The sequence below is a fragment of the Capricornis sumatraensis genome, chromosome 9 (assembly GCF_032405125.1).
Source record: "Capricornis sumatraensis isolate serow.1 chromosome 9, serow.2, whole genome shotgun sequence".
NCBI classification, from domain to species: domain Eukaryota; kingdom Metazoa; phylum Chordata; class Mammalia; order Artiodactyla; family Bovidae; genus Capricornis; species Capricornis sumatraensis.
In genome coordinates this window covers 50,104,550-50,120,448 of record NC_091077.1, presented here as the reverse complement: position 1 = coordinate 50,120,448, position 15,899 = coordinate 50,104,550, and the positions used below count along the sequence as shown (strand labels likewise).

Here is a 15,899-nt window from a genome sequence, read left to right as displayed (position 1 = left end):
TTGTGCCAGGGTATGGGGCTTGTGGCCAACTGTATTCTCCAGAGGTGGCTGCCATGATATATCCCATCCCACATGTTCTCTTTACAAGATGATGGTGGCACTCCTCCCATCGAGAAGTGGGCTCCCCTTCCTTCTCCTCAAATATAGGCAGACCTCTGTGACTCCCTCAACCAATGGAGTGTGGCAGAAATGATGCTACATTACTTCTGAGGCTAGATCATAAAAATACCAGGCACCTTAACGCTTGGTTCTCTTGGGATGCTCATTCTTGGAAACCAGCCACTAAGTTGTGAGGAGGCCAGGCAGCTACAGGGAAAGGCCACTCATCAGTGTCTTGGCTGACACCCCCAGCTGAGGTCCTACCTGCCAGCCATGTGAGTGAGCACCGTGCCTTAGTGGAGCCACCCCCAGAGGACAGTGCACAGAACAGAGTCTGTTCTTCCCTACCAAGCCCTGCCCAAATTGTTAAATAAATGTGGATGCTTTGTTATGCAGCTATAGCTGTGTCTGCCCTAACTGTGTGTGTGTTCCTGTGATTTGATGCCTTTGTGAGTGACTGTAGGTGGTTTATTTGTGTCAGATGTCTGTGTACTTCAGTAGGTGTGTGGTTGAAGGTGTTCGTTGCGGTTCTTGGGGTTTAACTTTGACCTCAGTGGAAATTGTTTGCTGAGAACCCTTTGAAATCTTGTCTATCTTCTAAGTCTCTTCTTTTGCATGTTTTCCCTTTGAGCCAGAGAGGCCTGTTCAGCTGAAAGCAAATGCAGCTTAAATTTACTGACCTTTTTTCTGGTTAACCCCCCCTGGAGATGCCAAAGCCTTCTAGCAGGTGGGAGGTTGCTATCCAGAGGCCTCACAAGCCTTTCACAGGGGCTGAAAACACTGTTTTTAAAATTTCCCTTTCCAGAAATGCATCAGAGACAGAGCAAAGCACAGGCACTGGGGTCCTTGATGTCTCCTGGGATAGAGAGATCTAAAATTTCTGACTGCCACCAAGGAAGCTGTTTATGGGCTCAAGTGTGCCAGGTCTCAGGGAAGAGGTCATCTGGTCTTTGCCTTGCCTTGCCTGTGCCATCTACTGCAGTTGAATGAAGCCCAGGAAGTAGAGAACCCTGGCTCTGATGGCCAGTTCCTCTTGCTCTCCTTGGAAGTACCCCATCAGCTTTTTGGTTCTTCCATGTTGGCTCTTGATTTACTTTTCCAGGAATGCAGAGAGCTCTCTCTGTTTCATACTCCTGCCCTTGCATTGCCTCTCAGGCTCTCGGGACTGCTAAAGCGCTGTTGTCCAATAGCACTTTTAGCAATGATGAAATGTTTCATAATCTGCACTGTCCAATATGGTAGACATTAGCCACATGTGGTTCTTGAGCGCTTGAAATGTGACCAGTGTGACTAAGAAACTGAGTTTTAAATTTTATTTAATTGTAATTAATTTAAATCTAAATAGTACACATGGCTATTGGCTACTGTATTGGACAGCACAGATCAGAAGAGTTCAGAGAGAAGAGTTTTTCTTTTATTTGTAAAACAGGGATAAAAATCAGCCCCATCTGCCTCATACGGCTGTCTGAAAGAAACAAGATGACTAATGTGAAAGAATTTTATTCACATAAGGGATCTGGAAAGATAGCAGTGTGAACAGAGTGGGCTTATTCTTATAGCTCTTTGTTAATATTTCTGTTTTATGGTCCTTGCTGGACTGGGTTGATTTGATCTGTTTACATTTCTGAATTTCTCATCTGACTTTGAGCTCTCTGAGGGTAAGAACAGGTGGGATAGTATCATAGCTGTATGAAAGTAAAAGAAAGTGAAGTCGCTCAGTTGTATCCGACTCTTTGCGACCCCATGGACTGTAGCCTATCAGGCTCCTCCGTCCATGGGATTCTCCAGGCAAGGATACTGGAGTGGGTTGCCATTTCCTTCTCCAGGAGATCTTCCCAACCCAGGGATCGAACCTGGGTCTCCCACATTGTAGGCAGATGCTTTACCATCTAAGCCACCAGGGAAGTCATAGCTGTATCGTCACAACCAATTGCTGGCATGTACTCATGTTCAAGTAAATAAAATGTCTAGAGTCCGGAAGTGATTGCTGGCAGCAGTATTTAAAGAGTATGGTGAGCACTGGGATTGAGGGGCACACAGAGAGGAGGGAAGCAGGAAAATAGGGTGGTGAGACTGAGAGCTAGGGGTCCAACTCCTGACACTCAATATTCCAGGGCTACCCAGAGAGACCGGTGAGCCATTCCTGATGCCAGAAAGCTTTCACACAGCTAGGTATCAGGCTTGTGGGAGACCGAAAAAGGTTGGTCAGAGGAGAAATGATCCACTCATGCATTTTGCTTGTTAAGGAAGGCAGTTGAACATATAAATCTCTGCCTAGCTAGGGCCCTGGGGTGGCTGCTGTGGTTTTTTTCTTTTCCTGAGGGTTCCTCAGGCCCTTTACCTTTCAAACGTGTTGCTCTTTTGGGGAGCAGAAGGGGGAACTTGGAAACTCTCCAACAGAGCTTTAAGGGACAGAGGGCATTTTTAGTCGTTGTTTACTTATTTAAAAGGAAATTTAAAATTTACTTCTGCTCAATTCCAAGAGTAATACAGGGAAACAAAGAGAAAAGCCCAGTGGGATCCTACCACCAAATCTGATACCTGGATTTCAAACTTTCTGCCTTTACAGTGGTCCTCCTTGTTTTGGGGCCATGAGAATAAAGACAGTCTGCTTAGGCCCAGCCTTGCACACTGATTTTAGCAGCACAATAGGCTTGAGCTCAGAGCTAATTCCCCTGGGAAGGTGGCTCTCAAACAGGGCTTTTAAAGGTTTGGAGATTGGGGACATGGAATTTCCCTTCAGTACGTACTTGACCTGGTTAGATCTGTCCCAAGAAGGAAGCCAGGCTCCTGTGAGTGCTGGCTGCTCTCTGTCCAGCTGGACTCTTTTCTTGGCTCATGCATTTATGTATGAATTCTGAGATTTGAGCTTATTCTATTTTTAAGCTTCTTACTCTTGTAGTACTTTATTAATATCTTTTTTATAACTTGTCAGGCTCAATTGTAATTTATATGTTCACTCTGCAATGTATCACAGATGCAATAAATATTTGTTGAACATTTATTACCTGTCTTCATGGTACTAGGCAGTGACACAAACTAGAATTATTCCTGGGTCCAGCTACTCTCACTGGTCTCCTGAGTGTTCCGTGGAAAAAGCGAGCAGTTCCCTGTCCTTTCCCACCCAGTCCCAGTGAAGTGCCTTACACAGGTCTTTCTAATAAAGAGGTAGTATTCACTGAAGCCTAGATCCCCTGGAGAAGGGAATGACTACCTACCTTGCCTGGAGAATTTCATGGACAGAGGAGCTTGGGCGGCTACAGTCCATGGGGGTCTCAAAAAGTCAGATAGGACTAAACGACTAACACTAAGCCCTTCCAGGAAAGAAGGTACTATGGAAAGAGAACAGGACTTTTGCAGGCATCCAAATCAGACTTAAAATCCCAGTTCTAGCACTTTGTGACTGTATGACTTTGCATAAGTCCTTCAACCTCTTTGAGCCATAGCTTCCCCATCTATGAAAAGGGGTGTGTATGTGTGTGTGTGTGACAATTCTGATCTTAAAAAGTTATGAGAAGTAAATATAATGTATATGTGACACTTGGCATATATAAATAAGACATTTGGTGGTAGAGCAGAATTAGAACTGCAGTTAACTTTTATTTTTAAAATAATTGGTCATTGTCAATTCACACAATATGTAAGTATATAAAGTAGGTGACTTGCAGGTGTCCTATTCTGTATGAATTTTCTAAAATGACTGTCTATTGTTTGAGACTGAAAAGAGAGTGAAGTCGCTCAGTCGTGTCCAACTCTTTGGGACCCTATGGACTATAGCCTACCAGGCTCCTCTGTCCCTGGGGATTCTCCAGGCAAGAATACTGGAGTGGGTTGCCGTTTCCTTCACAAGGGGAATCTTCCCTGGGATAGACCCAGGGATAGAAACCGGGTCTCCCACATTGCAGGCAGACTCTTTACCCTCTGAGCCACCAGGGAAGCCCATTTACTGCTTTATCCCAACTGAGTCACACCAGTTTGATTTTTTTCACTCCCTACCCCTCTGGTATCTTTCTTTCTTTTGTCTGAACCACGAGGCTTGCAGTCTCCTCGACCAGGCATTGAACCCATGCCCCTGTAGTGGAAGCACTGAATCTTAACCACTGGACTTCTGGTGCAGTGCCACCTCTAGTTTCTTTCTGATGATTTTTCCGCGAAGAAGAAGCTGTTGGGGAATCAGAGACGAAACTTCAAAGTTCTATTTCTCTCTGACTTAGAAGCAAACTGGATCCCCAAGTATCTCACGCCGGCGGAAGGATACTGGGCTAAACAAGCACCAGGAAGTTCGCTCAGGTAGACGCTAGGGGGCGGGACTTAACAGAAGCGAGGGGGCGGGGCTAACAACTCCGAGTGCGGGAAAGGCAGTGGGACACCGGTCGGCTGTTCTGGAAGGCGACAATTGGGTGAGGAGGCAAGTGACATAATAGCCGCGCGCTCACGGGTTCTGACGGTGGCCGTCGCGTCTGCGTACGGGGAGCTGGTTGCCGCAGCGGCCGCCTGGAATTGTGGGGATTGTGTCTGCCCCTGGGCTGCCAGGCGGGAAGCCGAAGGTAGGGGCAGTAAGGCCACCCGGCCCTGGGCCTGGGCTGGAGGCTCAGGGCCCTGCTCCGGTCTCTACCCGCCAGCGGCCCTGGCGCCTTCCCAGCACTGTTCGGGGTCCCTACACATCCCACCAGTGTCTCTGAAGCGGGACGTGTAAGTGGGCTCTGGACTCCTCACTAGTTTGTGCAGACTTGGCCTCTCAGCCCAACGCTGCCTTCCCTATCTTTCCCACTCAGAACGTCTCCAGGATACCTGCTTGAATGCCAGGAGATGAGGCAGTGGGGGTCCGAGACAGGCTTTTGGCTTCTCATTTGTTTTCATTTCCTTCCCTATTCTCTTCTCCCGTTCTTAGTTTCTTCATTTGTCCAGATGCTCCAGGGTTGACATTCTGGTGTCTCTTCACCATATGGAATTGAACGCTACCCGCATTGTATTTCCACTTCGATCTTGTGTTTTCCTTTGCCCTAGGTAGATGAAATACTTGCCTGTAAAGTCAGAGTTAGAGACTTTGGTGTGTTTCAAATCACCAGAAGGTTGTGCCTATCCCTGGTGTGTTTCAAATCACCCAGAGGGTTGTGTTTATCTCTGGGCATTATTTTCAGGCATTTTGGAAAAAGTGAGGCATGGGTACCTGCCGCTCTCCCCAGGTGGTTCTGATTCAGGTGGTCCCGAAATCCTCGCTTTGAAATTCTCTGCTACAGAAACCAATAGAAAATCATTTGAACTATGAGCCACATGTGGGAAAAACAAGGTAATCAGGAAATACCTAGCACCTGCGAGGTTAGTGTGTGTATGTGGGGGGTTCCTTTGCTCTAGAGGACCTAGAGGGCTGTTTGATACCTTAAAATAACTTAAAATATATGATTCATATGTAAGATTAGTTTTTTAAATAAATATTTTTAAATACTTGGCCTCGAATTCAAGTCCAGCTTGCTTTCCGACCTAAATAAAACAGCAAACTTGTTTTGGGGATTTAGGAAGTTAGATTAAACCTAGACTAGGTAAGCAGGAAAAGAATGAATTCTTCATGTTTGCCAAGAGACTAAATCGATATTTAAAACACAATGTTTGTTTAGACAGTGTGGAAGATGTGTTTTGTATCTGTGTCCTTTTAGCTCTCAACCCACCCAAATTTCTTTTCCGATAAAATTATAGCCAGATTTGGAGATTGGATAGGATTTTGATGGGAGCTAGGACAGGAGGATATCAGGATTGATATTTGTGTGGACTGGATCAGGACTTGGTCTGTGGCTTCAGTTGAGAACTTGGTCCTTGGGCTTTTTTCTAAATGGAATTAAAATTTTTTTTACTTAATTTTGGCTGTGCTTGGCTTTCATTGCTGCATGGCCTTTTTCTCTAGTTATGGAGAGTGGGGGCTGCTTTCTAGTTGTGTGCCAGCTTCTCATTGCTGTGGCTTTTCTTGTTGTGGAGCAGGGAGTCTAGGGGCTTGGACTGCAGTAGTTGAGGCACGTGGGTCTAGAACACAGCCTCAGTAGTTATGGCGCACTTGGGCTTAGTTGCTCTGCAGCAGGTAGGATCTTCCCGGATCAGGGATGGAACTCTTATCTCCTGCACTAGCTGGTGGATTCTTTACCACTGAGCCACTAGGGAAGCTCGGCCCTTGGGTTTTTAAGGTGTTGCCATATCAGACTTATTTTTACTGATCTTTTGGGTGTTTAGTGGATTTAATCTGCAGATTAATACAGGTGCTGTTCAGATGAAATTGACAATAGACAAGACTTACTGCCCCCATTTTACAGATGGTGAGAATGGGTAATATGTTAGTAGAGATGTGGTAGTGCAGGAATGAGGTTTGTCCTCTGATTCTCGCTCTCTTCCTCTTGCCTGATGTCTTTGAATGCCAGCTATTACTTTTCCGCAGAGGCCAGTTTTGAGCCCTGGTGTGTTTCGTTGACAGGAGAAAAGAATAATTAAAAAGCTGCAAAGTAACAAAATGGCTTTAAAATAAGCATGCCAGAACTTAATTCTCAGTGAGTAGTGTTCTCTTTTAGAATGGCATGTGTAAGTGGTGGGGGTTGAGGGTAACATCCTGATAATGACCTTTTGTTTTTTCTTTTTTGCCTCCATACTCAGCTTGTGGGATCTTAGTTTCCCAACCAGGAATCAAACCTGCATTGGAAGTGTAGAGTCTTAATCACTGGACCTCCAGGGAAGTCCCATTAAAAAGAATTTTTTTTGATATGGCCTTTGTACAAAATAGTTTTGAAAATCCATCTTGAAATTGTCAGAGATGTTTTTGAACCATATGAGAGATCAGTTTCATTAATACATGACACCATACAGTTGCTGCTGTTCTTTTTTTTTTAAACTACAAATGGCATGGTTAGGCAACCTGTCATGTGACCTCAGATGAATTAACAGTTCATTTGAAGTGGACCTAGTGGAAATGTGAGTTTTTTTTCTTTTTGGATGGGGTGAGCATGTTGCATGGCTTGTGGGATCTTAGTTCCCCACGAGGGATTGAACCTGGGCCCTTGGCCGTGAAATCATGGAGTCTTCCCCACTAGACTGTTAGGGAATTCCCTGAACATGACTTTTGATTCTATCACTTATTGGGAATATGACCTCTAACAAGTTATTTCACTTTTAAGGCTTGGTTTTCTAGTGGATAAAAATGGGAATAATACTTTGAAGAGTGGTTAAATGAGGTAATTCCTATGAAGCTTTTGGGACATAGGAATGCAGTCACTGCATCTTCAATAAAGATTTGCTATTAATGAAAATATTCAAAAAGACAAGAGAGTTTGTAAAGGCAAGTTGTACCTTTTTCCAAATAGGCGGATGCCTTCTAATTGTCATTTCATTATGTTCATAGATTCATGCTCTGACCTTCTCATCCTGCCTCCTGTCTTTTTTTTTTCATTTATTTTCTATCCTTTCTGAGTGATGCTGTGCAGTGGAGGCTGTCTGCCAGTCTCTTGGAGTAAGCCTCTTTTCAGAGAGCTAATCTGAACATTATTACAGTGCCAGCCCCTTGGTTGTGGATTCCTGGGGATTTTTTTGTGGGGCCTCAGCTGGTGTTTGGATCATGCTCTGTAGCACAGTCATCTCTAACTCCTGGATTTGGAGTCAGTTTGGAGACCTGTTCTTGTGAGCTAATCTTTTCTCTTTCTGAGAGAAGATGAATGCTTTATCCTTCTCTGAGTAGGCTTTAAGCTGCAAGTCTTAGTCTTCTGCAGTACAGAGCTTCTTACTTTAATTGTATGTGGTGTAAGGAAGGAATATCCTTCCCTCTTCATGTACTTCCACCAAGGGTTTTACTGCCAAGTAGGGAAGGAGGATGGCTGGTTGTCATTCAGGTGAGGCGGTGGGTGACCCCTGATGACCAGCTTCAACAATAATTGAATTTGTCTTTGGAATAAAAACATCATAAAAGAGGGAAGCTACTCAGGACACGTGGAGAACCTGCCAGAGTTTTCCTGATTTGTGAAGAGTTTACACCTGACATCCTCACTTGTGCAATTTTCTACCTTGGAGACAGAATCCAGGAGCAACTGAGCTATATTTAGCCCAGACTGATGGACAAGGGTGTGGTTGTGTTGGCTGGTCATGTCTGCCCTCATTCTCCTAACAGGGTCCTAGGAACAATTTGAGGCCTTGAGAAGTAACTTAGTCCATTATGGGCTGCTATAATAGAACACTGTAGATTGGGTGGTTTAAATAACACACACTTATTTCCTGCAGTTCTGGAGGCTGGAAGTGAAAGATTGCTTGCTGCTGCTGCTGCTAAGTCGCGGAAGTGAAAGATTAGGGTGCCAATATGATCAGGTTCTTTCGGAAACTGGGTTGTCCCTTTGGACATCTAATCTGATGTCTTTCAACTTTTTGTTTATTAGCACCTTTTGAGACATTTTTCCCCTTAATTGCCCCTTTGCCTCTAATCAATGGAATTTTAATACAACAAATATACTGTGTATCTGTTTATGTACTGTGGTCCAAAGGGCCACAAGCTGTTGTAATATCTAAGATTTTTTTTCTTCCTCAGGAATCAATTTTCACCCCTTGGGGGGTGATTTTGCCTCATTGAGAATGCATGGTCTTATCTTATATTGTCTCACTAATATAGTCATCAAGGCTCATTTTTTTAACTTTTAAATTTTTATTGGGATATAGCCAATTAACAGAGAAGGCAGTAGCAACCCACTCCAGTACTTTTGCCTGGAAAATCCCATGGATGGAGGAGCCTGGTGGGCTGCAGTCCATGGGGTCACTAAGAGCTGGACACGACTGAGCAACTTCACTCTCACTTTTCACTTTCATGCAATGGAAAAGGAAATGGCAACCCACTCCAGTGTTCTTGTCTGGAGAATCCCAGGGACGGCGGAGCTGGTGGGCTGCCACCTATGGGGTCGCATAGAGTCGGACACGACTGAAGTGACTTAGCAGCAGCATGTTTATTTTTTGCTTATTGCTATTAATAATTCAGAGCAGAAGTTGTTTGTCCCTTTCTGACGTTATTCTGTATTGTCTGCTTCAAAGCCTAATGATGTTAAGGGAGTTGGAGAAGAAATGGACTATGAGTGGAGGTAGGAGGGATATTTTTATCTGGACTTCTCCAAATAGGCTGGAATTGAGTATATTCTCTACTGTTTTTATTTTCTTCCAAATCTTAAGAGTTTTCAGGTACTGCACTTGCCATTTGTTTCTCTAGTGCCTCCTTGGCCTTTATTTATCACAGCTGAGCGCAGATGTTCTTGGCCTGAAAATTGAGTAGTGCCTGTTCAGCCCATGTCACATGTCAAATTCACAGAGAAATGGGAAGGGGTATGTTTCTGAGGTCTGCTTGCTGGCTGTGTCTTGACTGAAAGCATTCTTGATTATGCCTTTTAATTACCACTTACTGTCATCACTAGTAGAGGAACATACAGCAGTCAGTGAATTGATCCATGTCTTGACACTTCCCTTCTGCAAGTTGTCTGCCCTTTCTGTCTTGTGAGAGAGAAGAGTTCTAGAAAGTGGAAGATGAGAAATGCATCCCAAAGGTCTGATGAGGAAGGCTGATGCCAGTGGACTTTTAAATGGATATTTCTTTACATTTGTGAATACTTTCATGCTTATGCCTCTTATCTCTGTGAGACTCCCAAGGAGGTACCATCCATCTGACCAAACTGTGGAAAACTAGCAGGCTTCAGTTCAGAGGAAGAAACATAAAGTAGGACAATCAGTACAAACATTGATTGATCATGCTTTGAACCCAGGGAGTAGTAGACATTGGAAGCATAAGAGGCCAACTCCTTAGCAAGGAGTTTAATATTGATTTTGTGACCCTCTGCATGTCATACTCATGGGATTTTGATTTAGATTATATTCACTCATGGGATTTGATTTCGATTATAGTAAGTCTAAATTCACATCATTTCTGTACTGGAAGAGATCATCCTAGGAGGTCTTTATATCAATTTCATTGCAAACATCAGAATTGAGTCTGGTTCAAATTCAAGGGATGGCTCTTTGTGGTTCCTTGGGTGAGTAGAGGGTCAGAAGGTACCCTTCTAGTTCTGTCATCACCCAGTGCTTCAGTTTTACTTTTGTTGGGTTCCTATTTTACTGATGAAATGAGCTTCAGGCACGTGAAAGGGGCCATATACCTTTTTTAGGGCCACCAGCCTATTAGTGGCAGAGCTGAGACTCAAGCCAGAGGGCTTGCAGAAGATGGCCGTAGAAGTTGTTGGAATTATTTAGAACCTTGTAAAGGTGCAAGATGTAATTGCAGTTAAAAATCCCTATGGAAGGAGAAGGCCCTGCCTCCATTGACTGCCTTATTCATTATCTTACAACTCTCACAGGTGAGGTTTTCGGGTGTAATGCCGATTTTTCTCCTATTTGTAAGTATTTCCTTTAGCTCTTACCTCAAAGGAAATAGATTTGAAGTTTCCACTTGTTTAGAAACAATAAGTAGTGCCCAGGCCAGACTGCTGTGTGTTCTGTAAAGAATGGAGCCACTGAAGCAGTGGACCTTATTTTGTGACCCAAGCAAACCTTTAAAACATTTCTAAAAGAAAAAGTGAAGGAATGGATGGTATGTCTCAGTGGTTTAAACCACTCAGGGGTCCAGTGTTCATAGGAGCATTATTTACAATAGCCAAGACATGGAAGCAACCTAAGTGTCCCAATAATAGATGAATGGATAAAGTAGAAGTGGTAGATATATTCAATGGAATACTACTAAGCCATAAAAAAGAAATAATGGCATTTGCAGCAATATGGATGGATCTAGAGATTATCATACTGAATAAAGGAAATCAGATAAAGACAAATACCATATAATGTCACCAATATGTGGAATCTAAAAGAAGTGATACAAATGAACTTATTTATAAAATGAAAACACAGAAAAAGAAAATATATGTTTACCGAAGGAAAAAGAAGGGGAGGGATAAATTAGTTTGGAATTAACAGGTATGCACTACTGTATATATAATAGATGAACAACAAGGACCTACTGTATAGTACAGGGATCTATATTCAATATCTTGTAATAACCTGTTAATATAATGGAGGCACTTCCCTGGCTGTCCATTGGTTAAGACTGTGCTTTCACTGTGGGAGGCTTGGATTCTATCCCTGGTTGGGGAACTAAGCTGTTGCATGCCATGCATATATATATGCAATATATATTCTTTGTGCTTAGTCTCTCAGTCATGCCCGACTCTTAGTGATCCCATGGACTGTAGCCCACCACGCTTCTCTGTCCGTGGGGATTCTCCAGTCAAGAATACTGGAGTGTGTTGCTATGCCCTCCTCCAGGGGATCTTCCCAATCCTGGGATTGAACCCAGCTCTCCCACATTGCAGGTGAAATCTTTATCTGAGCCACCAGGGAAGCCCATATTCTTTATATATATATTTTATAATATATGTTTACATATATTCTTTATATATACTCTAATATATATAAATTATATACATAATATATATAAACTATAAAGTACATATATATACTATATATTCTTTATACTCTTTATACTATGAAGAATATATATAATGAATATACTTTATATGTTATATATTTATATGTATAATGTAAATATATATTCTTTATATATGTATATATTCTTTATCTGAAACATTGCTATATACCTGAAACTAACACAGCATTGTGAATTAACTATTGTTGTTGCTTGTTTAGTCACTAAGTAGTGTCTGACTCTTTGCGACTCCATGGATTTCTGCATGCCAGGCTTCCCTGTCCTTCACTATCTCCCAGAGTTTGCTCAATTTCATGTCCATTGAGTCAGTGATGCTGTCTATTTCATCCTCTGATGCTCTCCTCTCCTTTTGCCTTCAGTCTTTCCCAGCATCAGGGTCTTTTCCAGTGAGTCAACTCTTTGCAGCAGGTGGCCAAAGTCCTTCCAATGAATATTCAGGGTTGATTTCCTTTAGGATTGACTAGTTTGATCTTGCTGTCCAAGGGATTCTCAGGAGTCTACTCCAGTACTGCAGTTCAGAAGCATCAATCCTTAAGCACTCAGCCTTCTTTATGTCCCAACTGTCACATCCGTACATGACAACTGGAAAAACCATAGCTTTGACTAGACAGACTTTTGTTGGCAAAGTGATGTTCCTGCTTTTTAATATGCTGTCTGGGTTTGTTATAGCTTTTTTTCCAAGGAGCCAGTGTCTTTTAATTTCTTGGCTGGAATCATAGTAAGCAGTGATTTTTGGAACCCAAGAAAATAATATGTCACTGCTTCCACTTTTTCCCCTTCTATTCGCCATGAATTAATGGGACTAGATGCCATGATCTTAGTTTTTTGAATACTGAGTTTTAAGCCAGCTTTTTCACTCTCCTCTTTGACCCTCATCAAGAGGCTCTTTAGTTCCTCTTCACTTTCTGCCATTAGAGTGGTATCATTTGCATATCTGAAGTTGTTGATATTTCTCCTGGCAATCTTGATTCCAGCTTGTGATTCATCCAACCTGGCATTTCACATATGTACTCTGCATATAAGTTAAATAAACAAAGTGACAGTGTACAGCCTTGTCATATTCCTTTCTCAATTTCAGACCAGTCAGTAGTTCCATGTAAGGTTCTAACTTTTGCTTCTTGACCTGCATACAGGTTTCTCAGTCTGATATTCCCACCTCTTTAAGAATTTTCCACACTTTTTTTGGGATCCACACAGTCAAAGGCTTTAGCATAGTCAATGAAGCAGAAGTAGATATTTTTCTGCAATTCTCTTGCTTTTTCTATGATCCAACGGATGCTGGCCATTTCACCTCTGGTTCCTCTGCCTTTTCTAAATCCAGCTTGTACATCTGGAGGTTCTTGGTTCACGTACTGCTGAAGCCTAGCTTGAAGGATTTTGAGCATTACCTTGCTAGCATGTGAAATGAGCACAATTATACAGTAATTTGAACCTTCTTTGGCATTGCCTTTCTTTGGAATTGGAATGAAAACTGACTTTTTCCAGTCCTGTGGCCAGTGCTGAGTTTTCCGAATTTGCTGACATACTGAGTGCAGCACTTTAACAGCATCATCTTTTAGGATTTGAAGTATCTCAGCTGGAATTCCATCACCTCCACTATCTTTGTTTGTAGCAGTGCTTTCTAAGGCCCACTTGACTTTACACTCCAGAATGTCTGGCTCTAGGTGAGTGACCATACTACTGTGGTTATCCAGGTCATTAAGACCTTTTTTATGTAGTTTTTCTGTATATTCTTGCCATGTTTTCTTAATCTTTTCTGCTTCTGTTAGGTCCTTACCATTTCTGTCTTTTATTATGCCCGTCCTTGCATGAAATGTTCCCTTAATATCTCTAATTTTGTTGAAGAGATCTCTAGTCTTTCCCATTCTGTTGTTTCCCTTTGCTTCTTTGCATTGTTCACTTAAGAAGGCCTTCTTATCTCTCCTTGCTATTCTCTGGAACTCTGCATTCAGTTGGGTTTATCTTTCCCTTTCTCCCTTGCTTTTCACTTCTCTTCTTTCATCAGCTATTTGTAAAGCCTCCTCAGTCCACCCTTCATAGATCACAGTGTTGTCATGGTGAAGGGACGTGCATAACTCAATGAAAGTATATGACATGCTGTGCAGGGCCACCCAAGATGGACAGGTCATAGTGGAGAGTTGTGACAAAATGTAATCTTCTGGAGGTGGGAATGGCAAACCAATCCAGTATTCTTGGAAAAAGCAAAGGTATAAGACACCAGAAGATGATCTCCCTCGACTTAGGTCAGAAGGTGTCCAATATGCTACTGGGGAGCTACAGTTTAATTAAAGCCCCACTCATGGATCAGCTCACTTGGTTTCTTAATCTTCTATTGTTAGATTTCAGATTGTTAACAAGATGCTTACTTTCTCTAAGCCTTGATTTCATGATCTATAGAATGGGAATAATAATAGCTACTTTTGTAGCTGTCTTGAGAATTGAGAATTATGGAAACTGCATTCACTGGCACAGTATAAGTGTTCTGTATATTGTTATCAATGATGACAACAACAAGTTTCCAGTTCCTGACCTGGTTAGAGGACAAATTATGCTGACTGTTCAAGTGTGATCTTAACCATCACATCATTGTCTTTGTTGGCTGGTTTGTTATTCCTGTCAGTCACATTGATCATGCTCTTGCAGCTTCTTGGCCACCGCCATCCTTATTTGGCTTAGTTCTCACCTTTTTGAGGCTCTCCCTACTGGCTACCCCAGTCAAGGGCATCTGACATGGTGATTTTAATGAAGCAGGGCTGGCTGGTCCAGAGCCTGCCTGCAGCCCTCTGAGACAATGTGTTCTCCTGGTCTCTGGCCTTTTCAGCCACACGTGAAGCAATTAGCTCATTAAGGGAACATTGACTTCTGTCATGGCTTTTTTCTGATTTGTATGCCCATTTCTGGGCTTGTGTGAGGTCAGAGAGGCATAGTCAATTACACTGACCTGGATTTTGTGCTCAAGTTGGCTCTCTTTTGCTTTGAGATTTGCAACTGGTTCAGTATAGCAGTGGGAGAGGAAGTGAGGGAAAAGCCCCTGAAGCTACTAACCAGCCCCGCCCCCATTTTATTGATGTCAAGCTGAGTTTTAAAAAATTCTGACATGATCATAACTATTGCCTGTGCCTTACTTCTGAATGAAACAAATAGGGTTAAACCTCATTATTTAGGGGCAAGACCAGTCTGCATAGGTAGAACAACAGAAATCGAGTGTTTTCATGAGTTGCTGTATGGCAAACACTATCATGATATTATAAAGTAATTATCTTCCAATTAAAGCAAATAAATAATCCTGACTACCCCCCACACACCCACACACACAAAATGTTTGCAGAGATGCCATTGTCTTAAAATTTGGGGCAGGCTTCTGCTGTGTCTTTCTCATCCTGTCTTACTGCTTCCTCTGTTTCCTGGAACTGCACCTGAGTTTGTTTTTTTAAACTTTTTATTTTGTACTGAGGTATAGCTGATTAACAATGATGTGATAGTTTCAGGTGAACAGCAGAGGTATTCAGCGATACATATACGTGTATCCATTTCCCCCCATGCACCTGGGTTTTTATAGGAGTCTCCACTTATCTCCTCCTTTGGCTCCCTCTAGGACATTGTGTACCACTGCTGTTAGGAAATACATTTCTGATTGGAGAACACTCATGTTTAGAAGATTTCAGTGGCACCTACTGGCTGCTAAATAAATTCCCTATGTATCAGTTGTCCTTGTGTTCATGCCCGTCGCAGTGTATCCCTGTCCTATCACTTTAATGATATCCTCTGTCATTACATACGAGTACTGTTTGCTCCTGGTACACTGATCCGTGTGGTCCTCGAAGCATTCTGCATGTTTCTCTCAGCCAGTTCTTTTGTCTGGAGTACTCTCTCCTTAGTTTCCTCCTTTATTCTGCAGATCCACCTTCTTCACTGGGCCTTGCCTAGTACCTCCTCATCTGTATCTCCATAGCAACACTTTGACTATAGAGTTCAGCATACTTTATCCTGGTTTGTTGTTTTGTCTCTTATTGTATGAGCTTCCCAAGGACATGGGCATATACTTTATTTTGTCTCCAGTCTAATGCTGTGTAACATGGACACTATAAATGCTTATTGTATGAGTGAATACATGAATGCCTGAGAAATGATTAGCAGTTCTGTTCAAATCCCAGTTCTTCCCAGAAACATTCCTTGATCCCTAATCATAGTGAGTCTGACACACTCAACTCCCAGAGCCCTTTGTGTCTGAAACATTCTGATTCTTTAGAGTCAGTCTTCCCACCTTGATTAGAAATTCTTGGAGGCCACAAATTGCATCCCTCATTTTTCT

General features: G+C 42.6%; 1 protein-coding gene across 4 annotated transcripts in view; it reads left to right on the top strand.

Annotated features, from left to right (window-relative positions):
* Positions 1-4,475: 4,475 nt before the first annotated feature.
* Positions 4,476-15,899, top strand: part of SIL1 (SIL1 nucleotide exchange factor) — a 248,182-nt gene continuing 236,758 nt past the window's right edge. The window contains exon 1 of one of the 4 annotated variants that reach the window (XM_068980447.1): positions 4,476-4,499. The gene's annotated coding sequence lies outside the window, so the exon portion shown is untranslated. The other 3 variants (XM_068980444.1, XM_068980449.1, XM_068980445.1) reach the window with 3 other exon arrangements.